The 13592-nt window shown below is 41.7% G+C and overlaps 1 protein-coding gene across 1 annotated transcript in view; it reads left to right on the plus strand.

The window, feature by feature from the left end:
• Positions 1–13592, plus strand: part of Cimip6 (ciliary microtubule inner protein 6) — a 44586-nt gene that overhangs the window by 7406 nt on the left and 23588 nt on the right. The gene's annotated exons all lie outside the window — the stretch shown is intronic.

The raw sequence follows: 13592 nt of genomic DNA on the forward strand, positions 1-13592 counted from the left end.
GAGAGATAGGGGTTTATTTTCATTTTGTTGCATATGAATTTCCAGTTTTCTCAGCACCATTTGTTAAAGAGGCTATTTTGTGAGCTCTCCACATCTATGATATCAACACTTCTGGTCATAAAACTATAACCCTGCTACTGTATGCAAAATGTGAGATCTCAGGGAAAGAATTCTCATGGTCAAATATGCTTTAATATCATGTTGTAAACTGATGCAAGGATTGTTTGAGGTACTTGATTTTATAAACTTGCTCTTGTGGGTGCTCTTATATTCTTTATTTGGGATTTAAAAGAAATCCGTTATTAAATTGTTAGACCAGACCTACACTGGGGAAATAAATCTGGTACAGAAATCCAAGTGAGTGTAGTTCTCATATTTCTTAATGAGTAACTTTCCTGAGCTCTATTCAGGGTTGAATCTAAGAGAAACTGTTAACTCCACCCATCCCTACATTGGGGACATTAAAGAAAAGCTAGATCAAGAATAGAAATGTGTGAGACATTCAGAGATGGTGAAAGGACGTTTGAAATGAAGTAAGAGCACAGGTAAGAGAGGCTAATAGGAGATATGAATAAAGGGTTATAGAGAAAGATAAGAGATGCATCACAAAGTGTGGTTTGGGTGATCAGTGAAGGAAAACTTTGTTTCAAAAACAAAACTAAAATTGAACTTTTTAATGTATTCATTTCCATGTACCCAAGAAGCAATAAATAATGCTGTTTCACATGTATGTAAACTTTGTTCTTTTATTTAAGATGACAGGTTTCTTTTTAAGAATTAGCTTGGTTAATATATATATATATATATATACATATATATGGTATAGCTGGCTTTAGGAAATAAAATGAAGTTGTCTAAATATATTTACTGGCATCTGTTTTATACATTTTGCTAAGATAATATCTTTAGAACTCAACACTAGATTGGTTGGTTTTATTTGTTTATAAGATTTTTAAATGAAATTATCCTTTATACATTTCTAACTAAAGACATAAAATTGGTGGCACTGGAAAAAGCAAAATGAAGTATTTTAGCCCAGTTATCTTGGTTTTCTAAATATTGATATTATTTAAAAGAAATTGTAGTAAGTTGATATTTTCAAAAGTGCATTTTTCAGAGCACTAACCCTTGCCTACATGCTTGAAAAAATAAATTTCCAAAATCGAATATGTTTTGCAAAACATGTCCTTTTATTTACCATTCTTAGAGCTTCACAGTTTACATTGGTATATAAAGGTTCTGAGAAATTCTGTGATAAACTTGTTTAACTTTGCTTATCTGACTAGTTCTCAAATTTATTTAACTATGGGAGCCTCTTTTTGCATAACGTCTACTAATATGCCCGGGACCTAGTGTTTCACAGAACACAGGTAAGTAACTGTTATAGGAGACATTATAAATTACTTTAAAAGAGACATTTTTAGCATTCCTGATATCTATAGCAAAACAATTTTAGTTTTACTATATTTAGGAATCCCCAAAGAGGATTTTATGTATCACAGATGACTGCTGTCACCACAACCGTCTTGGCCAAGCTACTCCTGACTGCCCAGCTTACTACCTCTTGCTTTCTCTTAACTCATTTCTCCAGGATTCTCCGCTTGTTTTTACCACTTCTCTTCTGAGGATTCTCCCATAATTTCCCAAAGAATGGAAAATAAAATAGTGTTTACTAAGACATTTCTGATAACTTGGGGATAACAGGTGTATTACATAGATTCCCTCACACTGGCTTCTCAATGTAACAGTGCAGTGGACATTAGACTTTCCAGGATTGAGGGGTTAGAAGGAGTTCTACCCAGGAATCTCCAGGCATGTCCTAACCAGGGAACCCTAGTGACTATCAGTCCTAACCTAGGAAAGGGGATAGGCATTAAAATGTGGGTACAGACCTGAGTGCACACTTCTTTTTCTCTCTGGGTCCAAAGTTTTGATCTGGGAACAACTGTCTCTTTAGGCAAAGCCCCCTCTTATAATCTGCAAATGTAATCTGTCCCCCAAAGCCTACCCATCACACTAGATGACTTCCCAATTTTGTCTTAAATATTTCCATATCTACCCCTCTCAAATCCAATGTTAGTGATGAGCCACAGAACAGTAAATATTTTATTAGTCTTTCTCTTCAGTGAGAGGTGAAGACAAAAGCAAGCTCCATCTATTTCTTTGATCTCATAAACTCTTATGCATAAGTGCTTGGACCAAAAAGGCGTGTGCCCATGCATGGGAGTCATGTTCTCACTCTTAAGGGACAAACCATACTTTCCAAGCATAGGGAAGACTCTCCAGAAATAGGAAAGCTAATATCCTTTGAATTGTAATATTTCATTCAGTTGAAGTGAAGATGCATGTAGTTTTAACACTCATCAAAACTCTTTTACCAATTACAGCATCTTAAAGTCATCTATCAAATTTTAGGAAAAATTATTCATTATTTCCTTTATATCTGTGAAACTAAAGGACAATTGTAATAATATTCTCAATTCAACAAATTTTGCTTGAAAGGTTTACTGGTTCTCTGCTTTAAGAATAGTTTTGTAGACTGAGGCTGTGACTCAGTAGCAGAGCACTTGTCTAGCATGGGTGAGGCACTGGGTTCAATCTTCAGCACTGCATACAAAAATAAATAAAGGCATGCTGTCCATCTACAATTACAAAATTTTTTTTAAAAAGGAATAGTTTTTGTATTATATTCATTTGAGAAAAAAATTGGAGTCCACCAAGCATCTTCCCAGTATCCCTTTCCCAGTAACTTGGATATTAGTAAAACAAATTTCTGATCAATAAATGTAGATATACTATACTACAAAGTGTATGCCTTATAACCTTTCATAGAACTTTCTTAGAATACTGACTGCTATGGTTTGAAAGTTTGTGCCTTACAAAACATATGTAGAAATGTAATTGCCATTGTAACAGTATTAAGAGGTGAGACTGTTAAGAGGTGATTAGACCATTCACCTTCATGACTGGGATTAATTCTGTAATAAAAGGACAAGGTCAACTCCCCTTTGCCTTCCTTTTACTCTTACATCTCCCAACTACATGAGCATTCTAGAGGCCAACTCAGAATTAGAATTGTCAAATCTGCCCACACTATGGCTCCTTGATATCAGACTTATGAGCCTACAGAACTGTGAGCCAATAAAATTATATTCATTAAAGCTGCACAAAACAGATTAAGACACTTAAAGTCACTTTTAAAATAATGTAATTAAGTCTATGCTTATTTGGTTTAGCATTCTACAGGAGATTTGATGTAGCAATGGAGCACAGAAATTAGGGTTATATCCAGATAGGTGGGGGATTGAATTGTGCTGCCTGCTGGTGATGTGCCTTGGGAAAGTTACTTAATCTGCTAGTTTTCTCATTGTAAAGTGGATGTATCTACCTTGTAGAATTGTGGTAAGATAAGGCCTATAAATATTATACCTTGAAACATATTAAGCACTGTCATAATTATGAATTGGAGTGGAGGAGAAAGAGCTACAAGAATCAGGCACTCTGACAACAGTAAGATGTGACTATTTTTAGCCAGATAGTGAGAAGACACCATCTGTTTAGTAATCTGCTCTAGAATTTTCTTAGGATCCATATTAATTTGTCTCAGTTTTAAAAATCCACCTTTTGGCCCATTCTGAAAATACATGAGGCATTAGCCAATGTTTCCTGTTCTCCCAAATTCCCTAGTTCCTAAAATTTCTATGATCTCTGGAGAAATCACCTATTTGCAATTACCTGTTCTTCCATTACTCCTAGTTACCATTTGTCATTGGCCTAAAAACTGGCACTGAATAAAGTAACAACTATACAGTTCTTAGTTCCCTCTTTGGTATGTGTTCATCCTGTCATTTTCAGTCTTAAGGTAGTTTTCATTAATAAAGGACCTGAAGTTGAGTTGTTCTGACTTCTTAGCTTTAAATAGTGTACTCCTTTCCAAATTGTTAGCATTTCTTTGATTTCTTGCTCTAAAAAGTAAAAAAAAAAAACAAACTTATTTTTGGTGCCTTTAGCATATTTCATGAATTTCTTCTATTTCTAAGCTGCTGAAGTCTTCTAACAAGTTGACTCCATTACATTTTATTTTAAGTTTGATATTGTATCTCTTACATGTGCCTGTCTTTTTAGAAACTAATCTCATTTGAGAGATGACTCTCTTTGAACCCACGTAGGTTTCTTTAGATGCCTGTTCTTTTTGAATCAATGTAGCCTCAATTGTATTGTCTGAATTTTATTAATAGAATCACATATTCATTTCACTTAATTCACATTTTAAAAGTCTTTGATTATGGAATCATCGCTGTTTTTTTAGGCAGAACTATTTTCTAGTCAAGGGTTCTACCACTCAGCTACATCCCCAGCCCAGGCAGATCTATCCTTCTTAGCCCAAGGAATATTCCCTAATAATGCCTAGAAACTCAGTTGTCACAGTTCCTTTTCCCCAAGGTTTTCTTTCTACCCCACAAACAGTTTTAAAAGTTTGGTCAGAATTAACCTGAGTAACAGTTTCCCTCACTGCTTTCCCAACTTCTAAGAGTTGTGTATGTATTAATGAAATGGTGTGTGTGTACTAAGGAAAAATCTATCACTTTCCCCAGTACTTAGGTAGGTTTTAATACCCAAAATTCAGTATTATTGGAAACATTCAAACTGAGTTATTAGTGAATTATAAATCGATGTGAATTGTAGTCAGCACTATGAAATGAATAGAAGAGAAATAACATTATAGAAAAATGGCTGAGTACCCTGAAAACTAATATAAATAAATATTTTATGAATTTTTTTTCAGTTTTATGTATGTGTAGTATTGTGTGTCCTTGCATGATATAAAATTTATGTCATGGTGTGGATCATGGACTAAAAACTTTGAAAACTGCCATTTTTAGATGATGACACCTTATTTGTTTTATCATGATTAAAAAGTATAGAATATTGGGCTGGAGATGTTGGCTTAAGCGGTAACTCGCTGGCCTGGCATGCGCGGGGCACTGGGTTCGATCCTCAACACCACATAAAAATAAAATAAAGATGTTGTGTCCACTGAAAACTGAAAAATAAATATTAAAAAATTATCTCTCTCTCTAAAAAAAGTATAGAATATAATTTTTAGATTAAACCATGTTTAAGAGCTGGGAATGTAACTCAGTGGTATAGCTCTAGCATATAAAAGAGGGCCTTTGTTCAATCCCAAAATAAAATAAATTAAATCAATCAAACAATCAATCATGTTTTTTTTTTTTTTTTTTTTTTTTTTTTTTTTTTTTTATTTTATTTTTTTTTATTGGTCGTTCATAACACTACATGGTTCTTAATACATCATATTACACGGTTTGATTCAAGTGGATTATGAACTCCCGCTTTTACCCCATATACAGATTGCTGTATCACACCAGTTTCCCTTCCATTAATTGACATATTGCCTTTCTAGTGTCTGATGTATTCTGCTGTCTGTCCTATTCTCTACTGTCCCCCCTCCCCTCCCCTCCCCTCCCCTCCCCTCCCCTTTTCTCTCTCTACCCCTTCTACTGTACATCCTTTCTTCCATTTGTATTATCTTGTCTTACCCCTCCTTTCCTCTTATATGACATTTTGTATAACCCTGAGGATCGCCTTCCATTTCCATGCAATTTCCCTTCTCACTCCCTTTCCCTCCCACCTCTTATCCCTGTTTAATGTAAATCTTCTTCTCAAGCTCTTCGTCCCTACCCTGTCCTTGTTTACTCCCCTTATATCAAAGGAGTCATTTGGTATTTGTTTTTTAAAGATTGACTAGCTTCACTTAGCATAATCTGCTCTAATGCCATCCATTTCCCTCCAAACTCTATGATTTTGTCATTTTTTAATGCAGAATAATACTCCATAGTATATAAATGCCACATTTTTTTTATCCATTCATCTATTGAAGGGCATCTAGGCTGGTTCCACAGTCTTGCTATCGTGAATTGAGCTGCTATGAACATCGATGTAGCAGTGTCCCTGTAGCATGCTCTTGTTAGGGCTTTAGGGAATAGACCGAGAAGGGGAATAGCTGGGTCGAATGGCGGTTCCATTCCCAGCTTTCCGAGAAATCTCCATACTGCTTTCCAAATTGGCTGCACCAATTTGCAGTCCCACCAGCAATGAACAAGAGTGCCCTTTTCCCCGCATCCTCTCCAGCACTTACTGTTGTTTGACTTCCTAATGGCTGCCAGTCTTACTGGAGTGAGATGGTATCTTAGGGTAGTTTTGATTTGCATTTCTCTGACTGCTAGTGATGGTGAGCATTTTTTCATGTACTTGTTGATTGATTGTATGTCCTCCTCTGAGAAGTGTCTGTTCAGGTCCTTGGCCCATTTATTGATTGGGTTATTTGTTATCTTATTGTCTAATTTTTTGAGTTCTTTGTATATTCTGGTAATTAGGGCTCTATCTGAAGTGTGTGGAGTAAAGATTTGTTCCCAGGATGTAGGCTCCCTGTTTATCTCTCTTATTGTTTCTTTTGCTGAGAAAAAACTTTTTAGTTTGAGTAAGTCCCATTTGTTGATTCTGTTTGTTAACTCTAGCGCTATGGGTGTCCTATTGAGGAATTTGGAGCCCGATCCCACAGCGTGCAGATCATAACCAACTTTTTCTTCTATCAGATGCCATGTCTCTGGTTTAATATCAAGCTCCTTGATCCATTTTGAGTTAACTTTTGTGCATGGCGAGAGATAGGGATTCAGATTCATTTTGGTGCAAATGCATTTCCAGTTTTCCCAGCACCATTTGTTGAAGATGCTATCCTTCCTCCATTGCATGCTTTTAGCCCCTTTATCAAAAATAAGATAGTTGTAGTTTTGTGGATTGGTTACTGTGTCCTCTATTCTGTACCATTGGTCCACCCGCCTGTTTTGGTACCAGTACCATGCTGTTTTAGTTACTATTGCTCTGTAGTATAGTTTGAAGTCTGGTATCGCTATACCGCCTGATTCACACTTCCTGCTTAGTATTGTTTTTGCTATTCTGGGTCTTTTATTATTCCATATGAATTTCCTGATTCTTTTATCGATTTCTACAAGATATGCTGTTGGGATTTTGATTGGCATTGCATTGAACTTATATAGGACTTTTGGTAATATCGCCATTTTGATGATGTTGGTTCTGCCTATCCATGAGCAGGGTATATTTTTCCATCTTCTAAGGTCTTCTTCTATGTCTTTCTTTAGGGTTCTGTAATTTTCATTGTATAAATCTTTTACCTCTTTTGTTAGGCTGATTCCCAAGTATTTTATTTTTTGGGGGGATATTGTGAATGGAGTAGTTGTCCTCATTTCCGTTTCAGAGGATTTGTCGCTGATATACAGGAATGCCTTTGATTTATGCGTGTTGATCTTATATCCTGCCACTTTGCTGAATTCATTTATTAGCTCTAATAGCTTCTTTGTAGACCCTTTTGGGTCTGCTAGGTATAGAATCATATCATCTGCAAATAGTGATAATTTAAGTTCTTCTTTTCCTATTTTTATGCCTTTAATTTCTTTCGTCTGCCTAATTGCTCTGGCCAGTGTCTCGAGGACTATGTTGAACAGAAGTGGTGAGAGAGGGCATCCCTGTCTTGTACCAGATCTTAGAGGGAATGCCTTCAATTTTTCTCCATTCAGAATGATGCTGGCCTGTGGCTTATCATAGATTGCTTTTACAATGTTGAGGTATGATCCAGTTATCCCTAATTTTTCCAGAGTTTTGAACATAAAGGGATGCTGTACTTTGTCGAATGCTTTTTCTGCATCTATCGAGATGATCATATGGTTCTTAATTTTAAGTCTATTGATGTGGTGGATAACATTTATTGATTTCCGTATATTGAACCAACCTTGCATACCAGGGATGAATCCTACTTGATCATGGTGTATAATTTTTTTGATATGTATTTGAATCCGATTCGCCAGAATTTTATTGAGGATTTTTGCATCAAGGTTCATTAGAGATATTGGTCTGTAGTTTTCTTTCTTTGAAGTATCTTTGTCTGGTTTCGGAATCAGGGTGATGTTGGCCTCGTAGAATGAATTTGGAAGTTCTCCCTCTTTTTCTATTTCCTGAAATAGCTTGAAAAGTATTGGTGTTAGTTCCTCTTTAAAGGTTTTGTAAAACTCTGCTGTATACCCATCCGGTCCTGGGCTTTTCTTAGTTGGTAGTCTTTTGATGGTTTCTTCTATTTCCTCTATTGTTATTGGTCTGTTTAGGTTGTCTATATCCTCCTGGCTCAGTCTGGGCAGATCATAAGACTCAAGGAATTTATCTATGCCTTCACTATCTTCTATTTTATTGGAGTATAAGGATTCAAAGTAATTTCTGATTATCTTCTGTATTTCTGAAGTGTCTGTTGTGATATTGCCTTTTTCATCCCGTATGCTAGTAATTTGGGTTCTCTCTCTTCTTCTCTTCGTTAGTATGGCTAAGGGTCTGTCAATTTTATTTATTTTTTCAAAGAACCAGCTTTTAGTTTTGTCAATTTTTTCAATAGTTTCTTTTGTTTCAATTTCATTAATTTCAGCTCTGATTTTAATTATTTCTTGCCTTCTACTTCTTTTGCTGTTGTTTTGCTCTTCTTTTTCTAGGATTTTGAGATGAAGTATGAGATCATTTATTTGTTGGTTTTTTCTTTTTTTGAGGAATGAACTCCAAGCAATGAATTTTCCTCTTAGAACTGCTTTCAATGTGTCCCATAGATTCCGATATGTTGTGTCTGTGTTTTCATTTAACTCTAGGAATTTTTTAATTTCCTCCTTGATGTCTTCTAAAACCCATTGATCACTCAGCAACCTGTTGTTCATTCTCCAGGTGATGCTTGATTTTTCCTTTCTTCTTTTATCATTGATTTTCAGTTTCATTCCATTATGATCAGATAAGATGCATGGTATTATCTCTACCCCTTTGTATTGTCTAAGAGTTGCCCTGTGACATAGTATATGGTCTATTTTTGAGAAGGTTCCATGTGCTGCTGAGAAAAAAGTGTAGCTACTTGAAGTTGGGTGGTATAGTCTATATATGTCAATTAAGTCTAGGTTGTTAATTATGTTATTGAGTTCTATAGTTTCCTTATTTAACTTTTGTTTGGAAGATCTGTCCAGTGGTGAGAGAGGTGTGTTGAAGTCTCCCATGATTATTGTATGGTGGTCTATTAGACTCTTGAACTTGAGAAGAGTTTGCTTGATGAACACGGCTGCACCATTATTTGGGGCATATATATTTATGATTGTTATGTCTTGTTGGTGTATGGTTCCCTTGAGCAGTATGAAGTGTCCTTCTTTATCCCTTTTGATTGTCTTTGGCTTGAAATCTATTTTATTAGATATGAGTATGGACACTCCTGCTTGTTTCCGCGGTCCATATGAGTGATATGCTTTTTCCCAACCTTTCACCTTCAGTCTATGTATATCTTTTCCTATCAAATGCGTCTCCTGTAGACAGCATATTGTTGGGTCTTGTTTTGTGATCCATTCTACTAGCCTGTGTCTCTTAATTGGTGAGTTTAAGCCATTAACATTTAGGGTTATTATTGAGATGTGGTTTGTTCTTCTATCCATAATTGTTTATTGATGTTACTAAACCTGATTTGTTATCCTCTTTGACTACTTTCCCCCCTTTACTGTCCTACCTCCCATTGTTGGTTATCAATGTTAGTTTCCATTTCCTCTTCCTGTAATGTTTTGCCAAGGATTTTTTGAAGAGATGGTTTTCTAGCTGCGAATTCTTTTAACTTTTGTTTATCGTGGAAGGTTTTAATTTCATCTTCTAACCTGAAGCTTAATTTCGCCGGATACATGATTCTTGGTTGGAGCCCATTGTCTTTCAGTGTTTGAAATATGTTATTCCAGGATCTTCTAGCTTTCAGAGTCTGTGTTGAGAGATCAGCTGTTATCCTGATTGGTTTACCCCTAAATGTAATCTGCTTTCTTTCTCTTGCAGCTTTTAAAATTCTCTCCTTATTCTGTATGTTGGACATCTTCATTATAATGTGTCTAGGTGTGGATCTCTTATGATTTTGCACATTCGGCGTCCTGTAGGCTTCTAGGATTTGGGATTCTGTCTCAATCTTCAATTCTGGGAAGTTTTCTCGTATTATTTCACTGAATAGACTGTTTATTCCTTTGGCATGGAGCTCTGTGCCTTCCTGTATCCCAATGACTCTTAAATTTGGTCTTTTGATATTGTCCCATAATTCTTGGATGTTCTGCTCATGGTTTCTTAGCAGACTTGCTGAGCTGTCTATGTTCTTTTCCAGCTGAAATACTTTGTCTTCATTGTCTGATGTTCTCTCTTCTAAGTGATCTACTCTGCTGGTAGTATTCTCAATTGAGTTTTTAAGTTGGTTTATTGTTTCCTGCATTTCTAGAATTTCTATTTGTTTGTTTTTTATTACTTCTATCTCCCTGTGAAATTGATCTTTTACTTCCTGGATTTGTTTGTCAATGTGATCTTTCATTGTCTGATTTTGCTGTCTCATGTCTTCCTTGAGACTCCAGATCATCTGAAGCATATATATCCTGAACTCTTTATCTGATATTCCATCTGTTGCAGCTATTACCTCTTCTAAAGTTGAGTTGACCTGCATTGCTTGTGGTCCTTTCTTTCCTTGTCTTTTCATACTGCTCGCGTTTCTTTCTGCTTGGTGCAACTGTTGTGTTTTTGAAATTTACCCCCTATTTATTTATGTTGCTCTTGTATAGTTGGAAAGTCTCCCTTGCAGGGTGGGTAGTGGCTGTGCTCCTCCTCTAATTATGGTGGTCTATCTATCACGCTGATCGGTCACAGGTCTGCCCCCCCTGCGGGCACAGGAGGCGGCTTTGCTCTGCCCCCACTCCAATTGTGGTAACGTAACTACCACGCCCTGGGGTCGTAGGTCCTGATCTGGATGTGGGTGGCGGCTCTGCTGGGTCCCCACTCCAATTGGTGTGACGAGTCTACCACGCTGGCATACTTCTAGGCCGGTGGGTCACAGTTCTGCACAGCCCCCACTCCCAATGGGAGTACCTGACTACCTCTCCAACGGGTCGCTGGGCCCCCTCCGGACCCGGGCGGCGACCCTGCTCCGCCCCCACTCCAACCAGTGTGACGCAACTGCCTCGGTGTTACGTGTCCACCACTCTGGCAAGCTACCTGGCCTGTCTTGCCAGTGGGCCGCAGGTCTGCCTGCACGCTCTGCACAGCCCCTACTCCAAATGAGGTTACTTGGCTACCGCTTCGCGGGGCCGCTGGTCCTATTCTAGGCGTGGGCGGCTACTCTCTTCAGACCCAGCTGCGTTTGGGGTGTCATGCTACCACGCCGGCGGGTCACTTGGCCTGCTCTGGGTGCAGGTGGAAGCTCCACTCTGCCCCCACAGCACCCAACAGGACCCTGACTGAGAAGCAGACACCGCTGGTTCCCTAGCCTTGGGTCAAAGCAGCTTCGGTAGCCAGAACCCGCCTCTCCTATCTCAATACACTCTCCGCTGGGAGCTGGCTCCAGCGAGCGACCCCCACGGGTTCCCTAGCCCCGGGCCAAAACTGTTCCGGGAGTCAGAACCCAGTCGCCCCTAGCTCAGCGCACGCTCCACTTGGAGCTGGCCTCCACCGGCAGTCTCCGCAGTTTCCTCAGACCTGGGCCAGGTTAGCCCCGGGAACCAGAATCCAGCTGCTCAGTGCCCGGTACACGCCTTGCCAGGCATGAGCCTCTAGGAGTATTCTCCACAAGATCCCCAGTCCCGAGCCTGAGCTAGAAATCTGTCTGCTAGACGCAGGCAACTACCAGCCTGAAATCACCTGTTCCGTCCTGGATGAGCTGAGATCAATAGAACATGGGGATGATTACATCATCTCTCCGAAATGGCGGCTGCTGTCCTCCTCTGTGGTCCGACCGGTGTCTGGAACCCAACTGGACCGCTTCTCTCCTCTGTCTGAAAGCTGGAACTCAGCACTAAGCGCTGCCAAAGTCCTAGCGCCAAACCGCTAGAGGCAGTTCACAGACTCAGGCCTGCGGAGCCTGGTCTGGCCGCCTCCAAGCCGGCTGGGGGTGGGGTGGGGTGGTAGGAATGTGGATCCTATTGCTGGACCGCCGGAGGCCGTTCACAGACTCAAGCCTGTGGGGCCCAGTCTGGCCGCCGCCCCTGGCCAGCCGGCGGGGTTGTGTCCCTGGTCCGCTTTGCTCCGAACTGGCTGGGGGTGGGGTGGGGTGTTAGGAGTGTGGATCCTAGCACCAAGCCGCTAGAGTCAGTTCACAGACTCAGGCCTGCGGGGCCCAGTAGGTTCCTATGTTCACTGCAGTTCAGCGGCGGCCGGCGGGATTGTGTCCCTGATCTGCGTTGCACCGAGCCGGCTGGGGGTGGGGTGGTAGGAATGTGGATCCTATCGCTGGACCGCCAGAGGCCGTTCACAGACTCAAGCCTGCAGGGCCCAGTCTGGCCGCCACCCGTGGCCAGCCCGCGGGGTTGTGTCCCTGGTCCGCTTTGCTCCGAACTGGCTGGGGGTGGGGTGGGGTGTTAGGAGTGTGGATCCTAGCACCAAGCCGCTAGAGTCAGTTCACAGATTCAGGCCTGCGGGGCCCAGTAGGTTCCTATGTTCGCTGCAGTTCAGCGGCGGCCGGCGGGATTGTGTCCCTGATCTGCGATGCACCGAGCCGGCTGGGGGTGGGGTGGTAGGAATGTGGATCCTATCGCTGGACCGCCAGAGGCCGTTCACAGACTCAAGCCTGCGGGGCCCAGTCTGGCCGCCGCCCGTGGCCGGCCGGCGGGGTTGTGTCCCTGGTCCGCTTTGCTCCGAACTGGCTGGGGGTGGGGTGGGGTGTTAGGAGTGTGGATCCTAGCACCAAGCCGCTAGAGTCAGTTCACAGATTCAGGCCTGCGGGGCCCAGTAGGTTCCTATGTTCGCTGCAGTTCAGCGGCGGCCGGCGGGATTGTGTCCCTGATCTGAGATGCACCGAGCCGGCTGGGGGTGGGGTGGTAGGAATGTGGATCCTATCGCTGGACCGCCAGAGGCCGTTCACAGACTCAAGCCTGCGGGGCCCAGTCTGGCCGCCGCCCGTGGCCAGCCCGCGGGGTTGTGTCCCTGGTCCGCTTTGCTCCGAACTGGCTGGGGGTGGGGTGGGGTGTTAGGAGTGTGGATCCTAGCACCAAGCCGCTAGAGTCAGTTCACAGATTCAGGCCTGCGGGGCCCAGTAGGTTCCTATGTTCGCTGCAGTTCAGCGGCGGCCGGCGGGATTGTGTCCCTGATCTGCGATGCACCGAGCCGGCTGGGGGTGGGGTGGTAGGAATGTGGATCCTATCGCTGGACCGCCAGAGGCCGTTCACAGACTCAAGCCTGCGGGGCCCAGTCTGGCCGCCGCCCGTGGCCAGCCCTCGGGGTTGTGTCCCTGGTCCGCTTTGCTCCGAACTGGCTGGGGGTGGGGTGGGGTGTTAGGAGTGTGGATCCTAGCACCAAGCCGCTAGAGTCAGTTCACAGATTCAGGCCTGCGGGGCCCAGTAGGTTCCTATGTTCGCTGCAGTTCAGCGGCGGCCGGCGGGATTGTGTCCCTGATCTGAGATGCACCGAGCCGGCTGGGGGTGGGGTGGTAGGAATGTGGATCCTATCGCTGGACCGCCAGAGGCCGTTCACAGACTCAA

The sequence above is a fragment of the Urocitellus parryii genome, chromosome 12, assembly GCF_045843805.1.
Source record: "Urocitellus parryii isolate mUroPar1 chromosome 12, mUroPar1.hap1, whole genome shotgun sequence".
In the NCBI taxonomy this organism is placed as follows: domain Eukaryota; kingdom Metazoa; phylum Chordata; class Mammalia; order Rodentia; family Sciuridae; genus Urocitellus; species Urocitellus parryii.